Consider the following 7,141-nt stretch of genomic DNA (forward strand, 5'->3'; position numbering starts at 1 on the left):
CGCTGGCTTTGCAAGGGCCGTTCAGCGGGCCAGCAGGGGCAGTAGTCCCCCCATCCCCCAGCGGGCTTAGTTCAGCAAGTCTGACCCCTTGCCATGGGCAGGAAAGAATGCGGGGGTCAAACGACCCCAGATAGGTTATTATCTAGCCTCCTTTTGAAGACCCATAGGGTAGGCACAAGCACCACTTCCCTTGGAAGTTGGTTTCAGATCCTAGCTACCCTGACTGTGAAGTAGTGCCTCCTGATATCTAGTCTGAATCTACTCTCAGTCAATTTATGGGGGAACAGGGACTCTCTCATAACCAGCAGGTCCCCCTTGGCCAGTTTGTAGATGGCCACCAGATCTCCTCTTAGACTTCTCCTGTGGAGGCTGAACAGGTTCAGGTCCCATAGCCTCTGCTCGTAGGGCCTGCCTTGCTGCCCCCAATCATGCGAGTGGCCTTCCTCTGGACCCTGTCGATGCTGTCCACATTCCTCCTGAAGTGCAGCACCCAAAATTGGATGCAGTACTCCAACTGTGGCCTGAACAGTGTCGCATGGAGTGGGAGGATCACCTCCTTGGACTTGCTCATGATGCATTTGTGGATGCATGACAAGGTGTGGTTAGCCTTCCTGACTGTGTCCTCACATTGGGGGCCCACGTTCATCCTGGAATCAATTATGGCTCCAAGATCCTTTTCTGCTTCTGCTAACTAGAAGGGAGTTCCCCAACCTATAGGTTTGCTGCTGGTTCTTTCTACCTAGGTGCATCACCTTGCACTTGTCAGTAGTAAATCCCATCCTGTTGTCATCTGCCCACCCCTGTAACCTGTCTAGATCTAGTTGCAGCCTGTCCCTCCAGCATGCCCACTTCTCCCCACATTTTAGTGTTATCTGCGAATTTGAACAAGGTGCTTTTAACCCCCCCGTCCAAGTCATTGATGAGGATGTTGAACAGTGTGGGCCCAAGAACCAAGCCCTGGGAGACCCCACTGCCCACACCCCTCCAGGTCCAAAAACACCCATCCACCACCACTCTCTTTGTGCAGCCCTCCAGCCAATTTGTGACCCATCCAACTGTGAGGACATCAGCGCTACAGTTGCCTCATTTCTTAACGAGAATGTGGTGAGAGACAGTGTTGAAGGCCTTCCTAAAGTCCAGAAAGACTATGTCCACCATGACACCTGCATCCAAGTATTTTGTGACCTGGTCATAGAAGGCCACCAGATTGGTCTGACAGGACCTGCCTCGAATGAACACATGTTGGTTGCCCCTAAGCATGTTCTCCCCTGCTGGTCCCTTGCTGATGTGCTCCTGGATAATTGTCTCAAAGATCTTCTCCAGAACTGAGGTAAAACTATGGGCCTGTAGTTTTCTGGGTCCTCCTTCCTCTTTTTTGAAAATGGGGACCACATTGGCCCTTTTCCAGTCCTCCAGCACCTTGCCAGAGCACCACAACTGCTCGTAGAGCTGTGCCAGGGGTCCTGCAATGACCTCTGCTAATTCCCTCAGCATTCTGGGGTGGAGATCATCAGAACCTGCTGATTGAACATGTCTAGACCCACCAGAAGTTCTCTTACTAGGTCCTCACTGATCCTGGGCCTGGCGGTGCCTCCCCTGGGTCTGTTGGGGATCCCAGTGGAGGGGATTCCCCAGTCCCTTCTAAAAAAGATGGAGGCAAAGAAATTGTTAAAGAGATTAGCTTTGTCATCTGGTGTGACCACCAGAGTATCCTGCAGAGGCCCTATGTTACCTGGTACCTTCTTTTTACCCTCTATGTATTTAAAAAAGAACTTCCTGTTATCCTTGATTCAGGTCACTAGTCCCAGTTCCATCTCCACCTTAGGCTTCCTAACAGCCCCCCTACAGTCTTGAGCAATGGAGGTATAATCCTTCTTGGTGATGCCCCCTCCCTTCCTTTGGGTGCACACCTCCTTTTTAGCTTTGAGACATTCCTGGATGATTTTGGTGAGCAATGAGGGCTTTTGAGCACTCCTGCCTCCTTTGATCCACGTGGGGATTTTCACCTTTGGGCTTGGAGGATCATTTCCTTAAGGAACAACCACTCTTCCTGGACTTCCCAATCCCCTTCTCTCTGGGACCTCAGTGCCTCCCCAACTAGTCTCCTTACCTCATTGAAATCCACCCTCCTGAAGTCTACAGCTGTTGCCTTGCTGCAGGCCTTTGACATAATGCACTGGATGGTGAATTCCAGTAGGCAATGATCGCTATCGCCCAGGTGGTTGAGAGCCCACAGTCCAACTGCCTCTGCAAGCTAAGCTGAGAATTCCCAATCCAGCTCTTCCCCCTTGTTGGGTGGCCTATACTAAACCCCTACCGTTAAGTCCCTTTCCCCCTGACTCCCTTGTACTCTGACTCAGAGTACTTCAGTCTGCCCCTTTTCTGACCCAGTGCTGTTTCTTGAGGATGTGTATTGCTCTTTGATGTAGAGCGCCACACGCACACCTTTCCTGCCTGTTCTATCCATCCTGTACAGTCTGTAGCCCCTGATGTTTACTGCCCAGTCATGTGTTGGGTCCCACCAAGTTTCAGTGACCCCCACTATGTCCAGGTTAGTGTTAGCTAGCAGGAGGGCAAGTTCCTCCTGCTTCTTCCCTATACTATGAGAATTAGTGTAGAGGCATTTAAGGCCTCCTGAAGGTGCATGCACCACCCCGCTAATCTCAGGACTATCTGCGTCCCTGTCTCTTACCTGGGTATTTCTTGTGTTCATTGCCTGTCTTGGCTGGGCTGTTCTTGTGGGGAACACAAGGCAGAGGGAGCATAGTCACATAGGCAGAGGGAGCAGGTTTCCCCACTCCCTCAGAAATGTATCCAGCTCAGGTTACCTAAAGAGATAGGGTAAGGTGTGTATCCTCTGCTGGGCCCATCCTAACCAAATTGACACAGAGCAGAGGTTTTGGGGAGAAACAGAGATGCCCTTCTGCCACACCTCTTGCCCAGCCCTGATATCCCCCAGGGCTGCTGCCTGGATGCTGTTGGCAGCAGGGTCAGCACCTGATCCCTGCTGCTGTTGTCTCCCAGCACTGTCTTCTGTGCCCCATTTACCTCTGCTGTGTGGCTCCCAGTCCCTGGCCATGCCCCTCTGCTGAGCAGTCTTGAGCACTGCCCGGGGACAGCCACACAGGAACAGCCACACAGAGAACCAGCATAAGATGTACCACCACCATATTCTCTCCATCCTTCCCATTGAGGACCAGCCTTGTGCACAAGCCCAAGTCTTCCACCCAGGGCCCCAAGTGGAGCCAGAAGCAGGTTGGCAAACTCTTGGCCCCTTGGGGGATGTGGAGGTTCAGAGGCATTTCCTGCAGGACAGGCACTCAAAAACCCATGTTTATGAGGCTGTGTTAGGTGACAGGTGGGAGCAAAGGTATCCTGAATGGTGCAGCAGTGCCGCATAAAAATCAAGCCTTTGTGAGCACAGTGGATAACCATGACCAACCACAATAGTTGGTCCAGTTATGCCCACAAGACCATGCCCTTGATGTGGCTGACCAATATTTTGGTGCCCCGAGACCCCGGCCACAACCCTGCAGATTTCACCAGCAGGGGTGGCCTGCCCAAGCCCTGCTCTGCTCTGACCCCTCCAATGGTGACACCTCCCTGGCGAAGGGGCCCATGGGTGTTCAGTGCCCCACCCCACCCAGCTCCCTGGCTGCTGCACCCACCATGGGTAGCCCACCAGGCAGTGGCACAGGTTGCAGGGCAGAGAGACCCCCAGTAGGGAAGGCAGGGGCATGGCCATCCCCTCACCCCAGTTGTCTGGGAGGCCCATGCACCCACAGCCTGGATGCCATGGGCTGGGTGCCAGTGCAGCAGACTAGTTGGTCTGCAGGGAGAGTGGGGGGAATGGGGTCTGGAGCCATGGCAGGAGAGGCAGGCTGCCTGCAGCCAACATTCAATGGGTGACTAGGCCCAGAGGAGCAAGTGGGAATGGGGGTTTATCAGGTGCCTATTAGAGTCCCTGGGGACCTGTGCATGGCCAACCCCTGATCTGAGGCTGGGCAAGTCACAGCCCCAATGCAAAGCATCTTATCTCTGAAATCTTCCAAAGTCTCACAAAAGGCTTCTGTCTCTTCCTTCTGCAGGCCCAACATCTGGACATGGGGGAGAGCCCACCATCCCCAGTAGGGAGGAGGGCTTCAGGTAGCTGCCAGTGAGCACTGGAGCGCTTTGCATGTGCTTGCTGCACCAGCAGCACACCCTGGACAGAACAATACTCCTCTAGCAGCTGGTGGTGGTGACAGAAGGTATGGGCACAGGCCTGGTGGGTGGAGGACATCATGTGAAAGACCACTCAGGAGAAAGCATGGGACTGGGTACAGTTGGGCCACTGGGCACAGATGGAGGCCCTGGAGTGGGAGTGCACTGAGCTGCTCCGGCAGCCAGTGGCCCTCCAGGCCCAGGAAGTGGAGACTGTGGACACCAACCACCAGACTCTGGGCACCCCCCTGGGATTGGCGGTCACATCCATGACACCTACTGCCTAGCCCCTGCCCATGGCCCCACAGTAGCCCCTGCCCTACTGCCCCACAATAGGGCCCCACCTGGCCCTGGGAGGAGGTTCTCTGGTGGTTCCTGCTCACTGGAGCCCCTGCCCCAGCCCCCATTCCAGACCCCCTGCCACCCACCTGGGCCCAGCCCCACTGCCCACCCCAAGGCCATGTGCCTGAGGACCCAGAGGTGTCAGGCACAGCACTGGTAGTGGATGCTGGCCCTGGACTCAGGCAGGCAGAGGGGGAGCTGTCCACCATTGAGGAGCACCATCTGGTGTCACCTGTGCACAAGCCCACCATGGTTGCCACAGCCCCTGGATCTGCAGGGGAACTGATGAGGCCAGGGTTCTGGCCACCTATCCCCAGGCTCTGTCCCTTAGGCATCCCCAAACCCACTGCCCCCCCCCCCCCCCCCAGGACTCAGATAGAGACTGAGACTGTTGTAAATAGTTTGCACATTGGGAAGTGGGTTTTTTTTTTATTGTTGGTGGGTAGGGACAGTGGTGGAGGGGCTCTGTGTGTTGGAGAGGGAAGGGGTTCTATGTGTTGAGGGGGGAAGGACAGGATGAGGGTTGTTAGTGAAATGAAGCTTTTTCTTTCAAACATATGTGGCTTGAGAGTGATGCTGGAGGTGGGCAGTGGTAGAAGGTGTGTGGGTGGTGGGGCAGGTGGACTGGAGCAAGGAGTGCAGAAGAAGGGGGTCGGGCAGGGCCTCCCACAGCTAGTGCCCTGGCCCCTCACTGGCAGGTGCACAGTTCTTTTGGGGTCTGGGCAGGGGGGGTCCTGCTGGGGCAAGCTGGGCCAGCATCATGGCCAGTAGAGAAATGGGACACTGGTTGTCACTGGCAGGGGCAGAACTGGGGCAGCAGGGTGCTGGGGGTCACTGGCATGGGCAGGGGCTGGAGCAGCCATGGCACAGGGATGCAGGGTGGGCAAGGAGGGAGCTTCCATGTGCTGCCCCTGTGCTGGGTGAATAGCTCCTGGGCATTGAAGGACCAGAGGGGCAGGGCTGTTTTTACAAGCTGCCAAGTGCTGGAAGCTGGCTCTGACTTCAACATGGGTGCCAAGTGCTGTCAGCCATGTGGCTGGATGCTGGAGGTCCCCCTGGTGGCCACAGAGGCATGTGACAGGGCTGGAGGGACTTGGCATTAGATTTAGTGGCAAGTCTCTGCATATATAGACACCTACCAAAAATCATTTACTGCACATTAGTTTAATGCATAGTAAGTTTATTCACAACTAATTGCATGTGTAAACACACCATCTTACTGCAAAAGAAAGCTTAACTGGTCCTCATCTGTATCCTGAATGAAGGGCAATCATCATTTTTACCAGCTTCAGTAATGTGTCACTCAGCCTCCAGAGTAACAGTACTGAGAATCCTCCAACAGTTGTTTCTCAAAAATTTTAGTGATCAAACGCACCTGGAGTCAAAAAACACAAGCAAATTCTGCATCTAATGCTAGTGTAGACACTACCATGTTTAAAAATTCTCTGATAACTTAAAGTCCATCTTATACAGATAATCATAAGTATAAACACTACTTTGAAAATACCACATACCTCAATTTTCTCATCTTGAAATGGAGATGATATTAACTTCACAGGTGTTGCAGGGGTAACATTACCTTTAAGGTAAATGGTTGGGAAAAAATCACATAATAAATTTCCTTTGGTGTGTCGTTTATCCAGTCTCCAATTTAGGTGGGCCTGGCTGCTAACTGAAGAGAGCATGGCCCACCCAGACTACTGGCTGCGCACTGCATTCTTGGCTATGTAATCGTCAAGTAATTGTGTTCTGCATCCAGAACGATGTTTGTCTTTAGAAATTGTTATCAATGGCACCCACATACATTGTAGTAGTACCATTCCTAATGAAGTCAATGGAAACTGATCCACTGATTTGGCTACATCATAAGTTTCTAGCCACACCTAAGAAGAATAGCCAAGATAGGTAGATAAGCCATCTGCTCTGGATATTTCATGCCTAGATTCACCTATCCCCTGTGTAGTTTGACATCACACCAATGGCTCCCCTTTTCTCACATATGAAAGGGGAAGAGATTGATTTAATATATCTTGATTTAAAAAATACTTTGATCTGGTATCCCATGATCACCTCTTGGCAAAACTGGCTAACAGTGGCCTCAACCTCACCATGACCTGCTGGCTGGGGAATTAGCTCCACGGCACGACCCAGAGTGTGGTGGTTGATGGAAGTCAATCACCATGGTGCCCTGTGACCTGTGGGTTCCCCCAGGGCTCTGTCTAAGGCCCCTACTTTTTAACATCTTCATCAATGATGGTGTCAGAAGCGGGCTGACAAGTTTGCTGACAACACCAAACTCTGGGGTAAAGCATCCACACTTGAGGACAGAAGGGTGATCCAGGCAGATCTTGACAAGCTCATGAAATGGGTGGATGAGAACCTGATGATGTTTAACACTGGAGGGAAAAAAAGCATAGTTTTAAAAAGCAGCACAGGGCATGGTCTCCAACTATGCTCTGAGGCAACTGAAGGCTGGGTCCTCCATAGAGACACTCTGGCTGCCAGAGCAGCTCTATGGTTAACCCTCATCCTGGTGCTGAAACACTTGGCTGGCCAGGCCATGTGTTTCAGCACCAGGGCTCCAGTGTTGGTGAGT

This window comes from Crocodylus porosus, unplaced genomic scaffold (genome assembly GCF_001723895.1).
Source record: "Crocodylus porosus isolate Cpor-Errol unplaced genomic scaffold, CroPor_comp1, whole genome shotgun sequence".
NCBI lineage: Eukaryota > Metazoa > Chordata > Crocodylia > Crocodylidae > Crocodylus > Crocodylus porosus.